The sequence below is a fragment of the Meles meles genome, chromosome 3 (genome assembly GCF_922984935.1).
Source record: "Meles meles chromosome 3, mMelMel3.1 paternal haplotype, whole genome shotgun sequence".
Classification (NCBI taxonomy): domain Eukaryota; kingdom Metazoa; phylum Chordata; class Mammalia; order Carnivora; family Mustelidae; genus Meles; species Meles meles.
In genome coordinates, this window is record NC_060068.1 from 115,741,320 (window position 1) to 115,753,024 (window position 11,705).

At 38.3% G+C, this 11,705-nt stretch overlaps 1 protein-coding gene across 3 annotated transcripts in view; it reads right to left on the reverse strand.

Annotated features, from left to right (window-relative positions):
- Positions 1-11,705, reverse strand: part of SLC27A6 (solute carrier family 27 member 6) — a 96,509-nt gene that overhangs the window by 9,568 nt on the left and 75,236 nt on the right. Inside the window, exons 12-13 of one of the 3 annotated variants that reach the window (XR_006817640.1) lie at positions 10,770-10,813; positions 981-1,214 (exon numbers count right to left, since the gene is read on the reverse strand). The gene's annotated coding sequence lies outside the window, so the exon portion shown is untranslated. The remainder of the gene's footprint in view (positions 1-980; positions 1,215-10,769; positions 10,814-11,705) is intronic. The other 2 variants (XR_006817642.1, XR_006817641.1) reach the window with 2 other exon arrangements.

The window sequence follows — 11,705 nt, forward strand, 5'->3', positions numbered from 1 at the left end:
AGAAAGGGCCCAGATGTCCATGGACAGATGAATGGATAAAGAAGACATGATTGGTTTTATATGTGTGTGTGTGTGTGTGTGTGTGTGTGTGTGTGTGTGTGTGTGTGTGTGTATAATGGAATTTTATTTAGCCATCAGAAAGGATGAAATCTTGCCATTTGCAACGACATGGATGGAACTAGAGGATATTACGCTAAGCGAAATAAGTCACAGAAAGACAAATATCATGATTTAACTCATATGTGGAATTTCAGAAATAAAACAGACAAACATAGGGGAAGGGAAGGAAAAATAAAATAAGATGAAAACAGAGAGGGAAACAAACCATAAGGCCCTTTAATGATAGGAGAAAGACTGAGAGTTGCTAGAAGGGAGGTGGGAAGGAGGATGGGATGGCTGGCTGATGAGCATTAAGGAGGGCACATGATGCAATGAGCACTCAGTGTTATATGCAACTGATCAATCACTGAACTCTACCTCTGAAACCAGTAACACACTATATGTTAATTAAATTGAATTGAATTTAAAAAAAAAAGAGCTCAACGTCTTGGACCTTTGCTTTGTATTCTTCTGTATCTACGTCAAGTCTGGATGCAGCTACTCTTGAAATGGAGAACTATCAACGAAAAAGACAAGTAAACACCTTTCAACACACAGACATACACACATGCCTCATTTGTTAGTGTAACAGAAACAGGTAATCATTGCTAAGGCAGGAAGCAATAAAAATCCAGTACAGATAGTGAAGAACTTGAGAAAATTGCTAGTTTATCCTGGCTTCTGTGAATCCTACCAAAGAGTGGAGTTGGGAGGCTGTTGGGCATTTATTTCACCCAAAGTTAGACTTAGGGTGATACCTGGAAAAGACAGACACAAGGAGCTTCCACACTCAGTCCTCTGCCAAATTAATATGTGAAAATAAAACCATCTGCAGCATGTACAAAGATGGGTAGACACATTAGGACGCAGTTCACTCTTACCCCAGGCTTGTCTGTCAGCTTCTAGACGTACAAAATTAAATTCCCTTGTGGGGTGACTAAATTTAAACTCCAGAACTCCTTTAGCAAATGCATTTCTCTTCTATTTCCACCTCACTTTCTTCCTGCCTGTGTCGTCTGCAGCCCCTGAGCTCATTTAGACGGGAGTCTAATATCTGTGCTCCTGGCATCTGGTCTGTTTGGTCCCAACTGAGTCTTACCCTTCTGAAGATAGATCTATAAAAAGAAAAAGGATATTTTTAATAAGAATGGAAAACTTTCATAATACAGATGTTTTCAGTAACTGACAGTACAGTTGGTTGAAAATAAATTTGAAATGAGAGTGCATGGGGGTATTTTGTTGGGGGGAGGTGGGTGTTTTTAATATGCAGAGGATACTTCCAGCAGGTTAAGACTCTGAGATAATAACCTGGGAAGAACTACAGAATGCCAAACACCAAAGGGAACAAGTAATTGAGGAAAAAACAAACAAGCAACAACAAAAAACACCTGGGAAACTTTTAAACAAAACTCAGTCGAGGAAGCTTGCTCTTTGTGTCCAAGGATGACCAGAGCACTAGCAGCATGGGTATCATCTGGGAGTCATTAGAAAGGCAGAATCTTGGGTCCTGAACATTATAGTATCAGATCTTATCTATATCATCTGTGATTCCTATCTGTGTTAATGTTGATACTCATCAAGGTTTTAATTACTAAGAGGTATTTTTAAAAAATTTACTTATTTGACAGACAGAGACCACAAGTAAGCAGAGAAGTAGGCACAGAGTGCGGGGGTGGGGGGAGCTGGGGGGTGGGGGGAAGCAGGCTCCCCGGTGAGCAGAGCGCAACGTGCAGCTCGATCCCAGGACCCTGAGATTATGACCTGAGCCAAATGCAGACGTTTTAACCCACTGAGCCACCCAGGCACCCCTACTAAGAGGTATTTTATTTTATTTTTTAAAAAAGATTTTATTTATTTATTTCAGAGAGAGAGTGAGTGAGAGAGAGCCTGAAAGGGGCGAGGGTCAGAGGGAGAAAGAGACTCCCCATGAGCAGGGAGCCCGATGTGGGATTCGATCCTGGGACTCCGGGATCACGACCTGAGCCAAAAGCAGTCACCCAACCAACTGAGCCACCGGGTGCCCAAGACGTTACTTTAAAATAGTAAGGTACGGTTGCTCATATATTCTTGCATTCAGAAAGCAGGACCTAACACAGAGCTAATACAAGCTGACTAGTTGGTTATTGGTAACAATTATTAAAATCAAATCATGGGACACCTGGCTGGTTCAGTCAGAAGGGCATGTGACTTTTGACTCACGGGTTGTGAGTTTGGACCCTATATTGGGTTGAGACATTATTTAAATAAATAAATAAAATTAAAAATAAATAAAAACTTAAAAAATAAAATCACCTCTTTTGTAGTGAAAACATTTTTTCCTCTGTGTAGACTGTTATTGCCAGGATAAAGTTTATGGGGATGACAAAGCAATAAATATAAAATTTGAAAGAACATCATGAAGTAGAGGAATGCCTTATCATTTATATATTTACATATTCCTGTATATGTGATGTACACGAGCAGAAATCATGCATACAAATATATAAAATGTAATATAAATTATAAGTGTAAACTTTTGTCATTAAAATGTCTTCATATAATAAAGGATACCTAGACACAGAGAAGTTAAATGTATCCAACATCACAAAACTTTTAAGTGGCAGAATATGGAATACAATCTAGTTCTCCTGAACATATTACCTTGTATCTAATAACTGATATTTAAAAACATTCATTAAGTTTAACTGGGGTAGTATTTCATGATGAGTTTTAAGCAAGAATCAAATTACAGCTTGAATAGTATGGATTTTATGTTCATGTTTTTCTGGAATTTTAAATAACTAAAATGTCTGTCTCACAATTAAAAATATTTTTCATATATTATAATTTCTTTTTTAATGTTTGTTATTCTATTACTATGGAATTCTCTACTTTCTAAATAAGATGGGCTAAATTTAATTTAAACATTAAGTCTTTAACTCAGAAATTTTAATATCACTAAAGGCTACCACAAAGTCTTAAATATGAAAGCTTTTCTAATACTTGATTCATTTTAATCCATTCAATTTTTATAATGGGAAACCATAAAACATATTAAGTAATAGAGACTAATTTATTGGGTATTTTCCATGTGTCATGCACTTATGCCTTATTTGTGCCAATAAAACTTCCTTCTCTTTAAAATATTGATGTATATTAGTCCAACTTTTATTACATATGATACTTTATATCTATATTTTAAAAATAAGAAATGTAGAAAATCAAAACAGTTATGTTACAATAAAATAATCCAAAATTACATGTACACCATGATTATAATATAAAAATATTCATGCATATAGACAATGAAATGTAAAAATACATTTTCTAAAATAGGGTTATAGATTTGTGTTACTCTAGACATTTACATAATATGATATATTATTTTCAATAAAAACTGAGTGCTCTGTGTGTTTATGTTTCTCAAATGAGAAAACAAATGTTTTCTCATACTGTGGCTTAAATTTTTATCTTCTTAATGATGTATTTAGAGAAACATAGATCTTAATTTCATTGAATAAGAGACATCAGTCTTCCTTACAGTTAGCGTTTGGTTCTGTTTAAATTTTTACACATCACAAGTTCATATTCTCTCTTCTTCTAAAAACATCATAGTTTTTACTTTCATGCTTAAATTTGCAATTGATTGTAATTGATTTTTGTTTGTGGCATGATGTTGAAAGAAGTTTCTTTACTTTTCCACGTGAATATCCAATTTTCACAACATGGTATTTGGAAATCATTGTGATTTCCCCACCACTCCCCAGGACTACTTTTCCACAAGTCAAATATCCATATGCACGCTGTTATATTTTTTGGTTCCCAGTTCTGGTCCTAGTTTTATTTCTCTACCTTTGTGATATCATGATAATATCTTAATTATTTTAGCTGTATAATAAATCTTTAATTACAGATTTTATTTTCTTAATGTTAGAAGAATATTATTCAGATTTACAACCTCCTTTTTTTTTTTTATCAGTTTCATTGAGTTGTATTTTTCTAGAAGGCCTAACATACGTTTAACTTAAGTCCTAGAAGAAAAAAAGGAAAACAAAGAATGAGGCAGAAGTGATATCCGAAGTGGTAACAACTACGAATTTCCCGAAACTGATTAAAGACTTCAATTCAAAGATTGGAGATCAAATTTAGATCAAGATAAAATTTAAGTTAGAGGCAAATAAATGAGAAAATGGTTACAGAATTCACAAAAGTAGAAAAAGGAACAAAGAAGCAAATTACATAAAAAGGTTTTAACTCACATACTGTGGATTTTAGTTACAAATTCAAATACCAGTTACACTGCATGTAAATAATAGTTTGAGTGCTAGGCTCAGGCTGTTTCAGAACCTCTCAAATGTCCTCAAGCTATTGTGCCTTCTCTGCAGGAGAGTCTGCAGGAGATTGATTCCCAGTGGACCCTGACCCTGACTCCCTACAAGGCCACCTCTGAGCCCTAATCTAAAGCCCTAATCTAAAGGTTTAGAAGGGTCCCCACCACTGGTGTCTTCTGGAGCTTTCATTCCCTATCCCCCAGATTCTTTCAGTAGTGGGGATGAGTTTCCTTGCCACCACCACTAGGTTAACCAAAGACTCTTGGGCCAAAGCAACCCTGGAGGGATTTGGCATTTCTCCGATTTTCCATCAAGACTCAATTATCTGCATTTCTGTCTTCTCATCCCTTAGGGTTTTACTACCTTGTTAGGATCCAAGTGAATTCTTTTTTTTTTTTTTAAGTTTTTTTTTTTTTTTTTTTTGACAGAGAGAGAGAGACCACAAGTAGGCAGAGAGGCAGGCAGAGAGAGAGGAGGAAGCAGGCTCCCTGCTGAGCAGAGAGCCCGATTCGGGGCTTGATCTGAGGACCCTGAGATCATGACCCAAGCCAAAGGCAGAGGCTCAACCCACTGAGCCACCCAGGCGCCCCACAAGTGAATTTTTTTGGCAACATATTTGATACAGGTTTTCTACTTTTCAGTGGGAAAAGTGGTCTTAATTACCTAGTTTGCCCCTACCTGTAAAGATAATTCTACTCTTAATGATTTCTTTACATGTAGAGGGCCTATCATTTCACCATTTTAACCTAGTTGAAATCATCTCTTCATTTCTTTTTTTAAAATGTTATTTATTTATTAGAGAGAGAGAGAATGAGTGAGAAAGCACAAGTGGGGAGAAGGAGAAGCAGACTCCCCGCTGAGCAGGGAGCCTGATGCTGAACTCCATCCCAGGACCCTGGGATCACAACCTGAGCTGAAGGCAGACGCTTAACTGACTGAGCCACTCAGATGCTCCTCTACATTTCTTAAACTTATGAAAAATAAGGCTTTTAATATAAACAGCATAAAATCTCATTAAAAGTCGGGAAATCTCTGAGTTTAATCATTAATATTATATTTCATATTTACAAGTCAAGGGTTTAACAGATTTATTGTATGCATTGCCCTCATACCAAATTCCGTAAAGGTTCAGATAGGTCTAAGTTTTATGTAAACATATTTAACATTAGCTTTCGTCAGCCTAGCTAATTCTAGGGAAAAACAAAGTAATAATAGATATAATATTAGAGATATGGGGCAAGTGATCTTCAAATATTTAAATCTGGTAGACACTCAAGAGACAGAGGCACCAGGAACTAAAAGGAAGGACAGAAATAAAGGGGAATATGTGCAGAAGACATATTCCATTTTTTCTAGGAACTATGGCTCTCTGGAGCTGCTCTAGAAGAACTGGTAGTTTATCTTGTATGCAAATAACACTGAATCGGGGGTTCATGTGAGTATTTCTCCCATCTCACTTTCATAGCTTTATGCTTGCTTATGCTTGATAATGAAAACAATGCCAGATGGTAAAGCCAGTTAACAGGCTCTAAGAGACAGCTACCAGAACTTAAATGCGAGTTAGTCTTAAATAACTCAATTTAGTTGCTTTTCTTAACTGTGAACGGGAAATGTGCAGTCATTTGGCCAGAGAGAGACGGAGTTACTTTAATACTTCAAGTTTTGTTTAATGCAGTTCTGTTCAGAGACTGCTTATGGGACTAGGGAAGATTTCTTGGTAAGTCTCTGATGACTATTGAATAGTGAGTATGAATTACCAAGGTTGGGAAGGGTGTGGGGAAAGGTAATCAGCACAGGGATGTATTTAAGAGATGTATGTTAAAATCTCACCATGGGGGGCATGTGGGTGGTTCAGTGGGTTAAGCCTCTGCCTTCAGCTCAGGCCATGATCTCAGGGTCCTGGGATCAAGCCCTACATAGGGCTCTCTGCTCATTAGGGAGCCTGCTCCCCCAACCCCGGCCTGCGTACTTGTGATCTGTGAAATAAAAAAAACCAAAATCTTAAAAATAAATACATAAAATAAAATAAAATCTTACCATGGGACAAGTAAAGGAGTAAATTTTGCCTCTAATCAGATGAAAGTTTCTGACCTGACTCATCGGGAGAATGGATAAAGGTGCAGTTTACTATGATCAGAAATAATAGTAGGTTGAAATCCTAAAATGCATCAAATTTAAGAAATTAGATTAAAAAGAGAGGCAAAGGACTTTGAGAACCCAGAGAAAACATCTCTGAGATCATTATGAGATTCGAGAGTTTTAAAAAGAAATAAGCACCCAAAGATGTCAAATGAACCCCATAAGTCTTAACAAATGGCAAAACAATGGCAAAAAGTCATTGGATTTAACAATATGTTGATTATTAAGGACGTGTAGACAGCAATTTTGACATCATTATGGCATCAAAAATAAGATTTCAGGTGGTGCCTGGGGTGGCTCAGTCAGTTAAGCATCTGACTCTTGCTTTGGGGTTAGGTCAAGATCTCAAGGTCTGAGATCCAGACCTGTACCACCACCCACACTCCCCCATCTGCCCTCCACTCAGCAGGGGGTCTGCTTTGAGATTCTCTTCCTCTCCCTCTGCCCCCCCCCACTCATGCTCACTTGTGTGTGTTTTTTCTCTCTCTAAAATAAATAAACGATCTTTAAATAAATAGGATTTCAGTGAGTTAAGATGCAAAGGATGTAGGGAAGCAGAAATAACAAGGGTGCAGTAGACTTTCAAGAACCTTGGCTAGAGTGACATGGAATGCTATCTATTAAAGGGATGTGAAGTTGAGGGGAGGGTTCTCTTCCTTTTCTTCCTCCAGCAGGAGTAAACTAAGATCAGAAAGACTCAGGAGATGAATGGGATAAATAGGGGAGAAAAGGTACACAGATGGTGGAGAAAATACTGCGTGAGAAGGAGAAGTCTTGATGGGAAGTAGTGGAACGTTAAGTGGATGGTCATAAAACAGAAGGACATTTTGAACAACTGAGGGTAGGCAAAAGTTGCTTAATGAAGACATAGATGTGACTGTGTCTGGAGAAGCTTCGCTGTGTAGATGATGCATGATCAGGCCTGAAGCTATGCAAGATGCACTGATTAAGCTCTGCTCTGAAAACTCAGTTGAAGTTGATTTTTAATACAAAGGATGTAATTAAGAGAAATAAGACAATTTGTAATAGTCATCCACATAATAAGGAGTCTCAGTAAGATAAATGATATTGTGAACAAATCCAAAAAGAATATTTTAATTAAAAATCTTGCACTCAAGACTGAGCTTGAAGGACAATTATAGGATGGAAGGGAATTGCTGACGTTCCATAAAGATGATGTTCTCAGCAGCAGGGCTTCAAGGGACATCCAGTCCATCAGCCAAAGAAAATGCCAGTGGTCAGGACGGGGTGAGTATTTGAGATAGCAGAAGTCAAAGGGGAGGACAGGCCTAAAAATATGATGGGAAATAAGAGCCGAGGAAAGAGTTTTTGAAGCATTCACCACAGTTCATTGCACCTGGTAATCTTCTATTTATATTGGCCTCTGGGATTTAGTTAGAACTCATACATCCCTGTTTGCCTGGTTTATATCTGTTGTGACAGCACCGTTTCTTATTTAACATTTGTCATGGGGTGAGCCTAGATGTAGGCACACCTGGTTGAACATTAAAACTAAGAAAGGTCATGCAGAAGTTAAGTGAATAGGTTAAGTTAGGAAGGGTAGGAAAATTTTAAATTAGATTGCTGGGTCCATTAGTGTTTGCCCAGCCAATGTATTTTGTTTTAATCTAATTTGCCCTTGATAAGCTTGATTTTATAAGCTTTGCTGTTCAAACTGCAGGAGATTAGCTAAGGCTGAACTACTGACCTGATGATAAAGATCTAATCACAGGAAAAATGCCTAAGAGGCTCATAAACCCCTCGAAGCTCTCTCACTGAATCCCAGTGCTTTTTAAGTTAAGAGCTAGCTACCTAAAAAGAAATAGTTATTTGTGACCACAAGTGGTAAGTAAAGGATTGTGTTAGCATATCTTTCAAGAAGAGAAAAGGGGTGAAAAAAATCAAACTAATATCTCCTTTTCCTGTTAACTTGCTTTGCCTTTCCTCTTTCTCCTCTACATGCTGGAAAACGAACTTACAATTTGAATATTGCTTCTCGAATACAAAATCAATACAAGCCACTCTATAGGCAGTTAAGGGATTTTATAATTCAGGATAGGATTTTCCACTTTTGGCATTTAAAATGCCTAGAAGGCTCATTAAAACACAGGTTGCTGGGCCCTGTCCCCAGAGCTTCAGTAAGTGTGGCACTGACAGGGAGAATGGAGTGGACCCGGGGGGACCGCATTTCCAAGTTCCCAGGTGATGTGAATGCTGCTGGTCCTAAACCACGCCTGAGAACCACTGCTGACTGTATACCTACAGGGTATACCTACTCAATACCCTCTTCTTTGTGTGGTACTTAAGAAGCCCTGATTCGGGCGCCTGGGTGGCTCAGTGGGTTAAGCCTCTGCCTTTGGCTCAGGTCATGATCTCAGGGTCCTGGGATCGAGCCCCGCATCGGGCTCTCTGCTTGGCAGGGAGCCTGCTTCCTCCCCTCTCTGGCTGCTACTCTGCCTACTTGTAATTTCGCTCTCTCTCTCTGTTAAATAAATAAATTAAATCTTTAAAAAAAAAAAAAAAAGAAGCCCTGATTCATTCTTCCGCCATCACACCGCTGCCCAGATTCAGTGAAAATTTAGGCCTGCACGGAAATCCCAGATCACTCCTGATTAGTGCGAAGCCTCAAGAGACTCTTTCTGACCCTCAGGGACTCATGTAAGAATTAACTGAAAACATTTTAAGTTAAGTGGCTCCCAAAGTGAAAGGCCTGCTCACAAATCCGAAAGTCCACAGGTTACTGACACAAAGCCTACAGGAGCCAGAGGACTAGCTTATACAAACACCCCCCATATTTGTACAGTGTGCTCAACAATGGCGCCTGATCAGGCTGAAAAATCACTCATGTGAAGTCACTAACCAATTTCTTTCATATCTTCGTATGATTGCAATCTGGATGACAGTGGGCAAGTTTGCAGATTATTTAATAAAATTAGACAACAAGTAAACCAATGTAATGCTTCTTAAAGTTTTTTAGGTACTGAAATTACTTGTAGAAACTAAGGAAAGCTATGGATATTTTCCCCAAGTAAATACATTCAATTTGTTTGGGGTGTGGGGGGACAGTGCAGTACCTCCTCAGGGATCTATATGCTCCAGATTAAGAACTTCCTGCTCTAAGGGTTTCAGGTTGATGCCCTCCTGCTGAACGAGGTATCTCACAATCCTATGATATGAAGGCCAGTTCTGGGAGGATTTCAGTCAGGAGGAGCTAGGCCCTCATAGACACACTCTATGTCTTTTACCTCAATCTTCTTTTGTCCTGGAACTGTATTCATTTTAGCTGTTGAGAAAAATTACCACAGACTTTGCAGCTTTAAAACAACACAAACTTATTATCTTATAGCTCTGGAGGTCAGGAGTTCTAAAATCAGCGTGTCAGCAAGGCTGCATTTCTTCTGGAGGCTCTGGGAGACAGAATCTGGTTTTTTGCCTATGTCAGCTTCAAGAGGTCACTTGGATCCTTCGGCGGGTGGTACCTGCCTCCATCCTCAAAGCCAGGAGCCTAGCTTCTTCAAATCTCTGTTTTCAACGTCATATCTCCAGCCTTCCTTCCAAGGCTCCAGCTTTCCTCTTTCTCTTTGTAAGTCCTCTGTGATTACACTGGGCCCACTGAATAACCTCAGATGTTAGTCCAATCTCAATATCTTTGTTTTTCCCCAGATTTTATTCATTTATCTTACAGAGAGAGAGAGAAAGCACAAAAAGGGGGAGCAGCACAGGGAAAGGGAAAAGCAGGCTGTCTGCTGAGCACAAAGCCCAAAGTGGGACTTGATCTCAGGACCCTGGGATCACAGCCCGAGCCAAAGGCAGGTGCTTAATCAACTGAGCCACTCAGGTGCCGCCATCCCACCTCAATATCTTTAACCTGATTTCTGTAAAGTCCCTTTAGTATTTAAGGAAACACATTCACAGATTCTGGGAGTTAGTACATGGATCCTAGGGTGTGTGTGTGTGGGAGACACTATTCTGTCTACGAGAGCATGCATTTTATTATCATTTCTCCAATATACTCTAGCTCTTGGTTGATTATTATTATTTTCAACATCAGTCAAATAAAATTAATAGTAACTGTGGATTTCAGTTAAGCATTTTGAACTTACTACTAGTGAGGAAGTTGGTAGGACTTTAATAGCCACTCCATGAATCACAGAAAACTTCTAAACTTAGATATTTGTACACACAAGTTAATAATGTTGCTTCTAGTTCTCTAAAACTTACATATTGTGGAAACATGGTTAACAGAGTCTGTATTTTGAGACCAACTGAAAAAAATAGAAAAAGAACAAATTAGTTTAATCTTAAAAGCACATGATGTAATCAATCAAAAATTCTTGTGCTCGACTATAGAAAACCAAGGAATGCAATAAGAAAGACATGATTTCACCAAAATATTGTCAAAAATAAAGTGTTTTAGTTGCCTCCATGTTCAATAATGAGTAAGATGAATTAACAGTAGTATAATATTTAGAAAAGGGGAGATAATATTCATTCATTCAAAGAAGGTTGTTTTTGAAGCACCTATTGAGCAATTTCCGCTTTGTACTGTTACCATATATGTCCTCGTTTTTTAAAATTTTACCTTCAGAAAACCTGGATTAAAAAAAAAAATCACAGGACAGTTACAGGAAAAGGCCTAAACTTTAAACTCAATAAAGTCTTGGTACAACAAACTTTCTTCTGAATTATTGTTATCTGTTCCTGCAGTTTTATTAGCAAAAAATGTATTTTATTTTATTTATTTTTTTTTAAAGATTTTATTTATTTGGCAGACAGAGATCACAAGTAGGCAGAGAGGCAGGCAGAGAGAGACAGAGAGGAGGAAGCAGGCTCCCTTCCTAGCAGAAAGCCCGATGCGGGACTCGATCCCAGGACCCCGAGATCATGACCTGAGCCAAAGGCAGAGGCTTAACCCACTGAGCCACCCAGGCGCCCCGCAAAAAATGTATTTTAAACTGTTTTTTTTAATCATCAGTGGCATCGTGCATATGAAAGTTTTAAACCATCTGCTTTCCAAAATGTTCAGTTCAACATCACCATCTGCTGAAGGGGATTAAGAGCACACCTTGATGAGCATGGAGTAATACACAGAATTATCGAATCGCGCTATATTGCACACCTGAAACTAATTTAACACTTTCTGTTAACTATACTGGA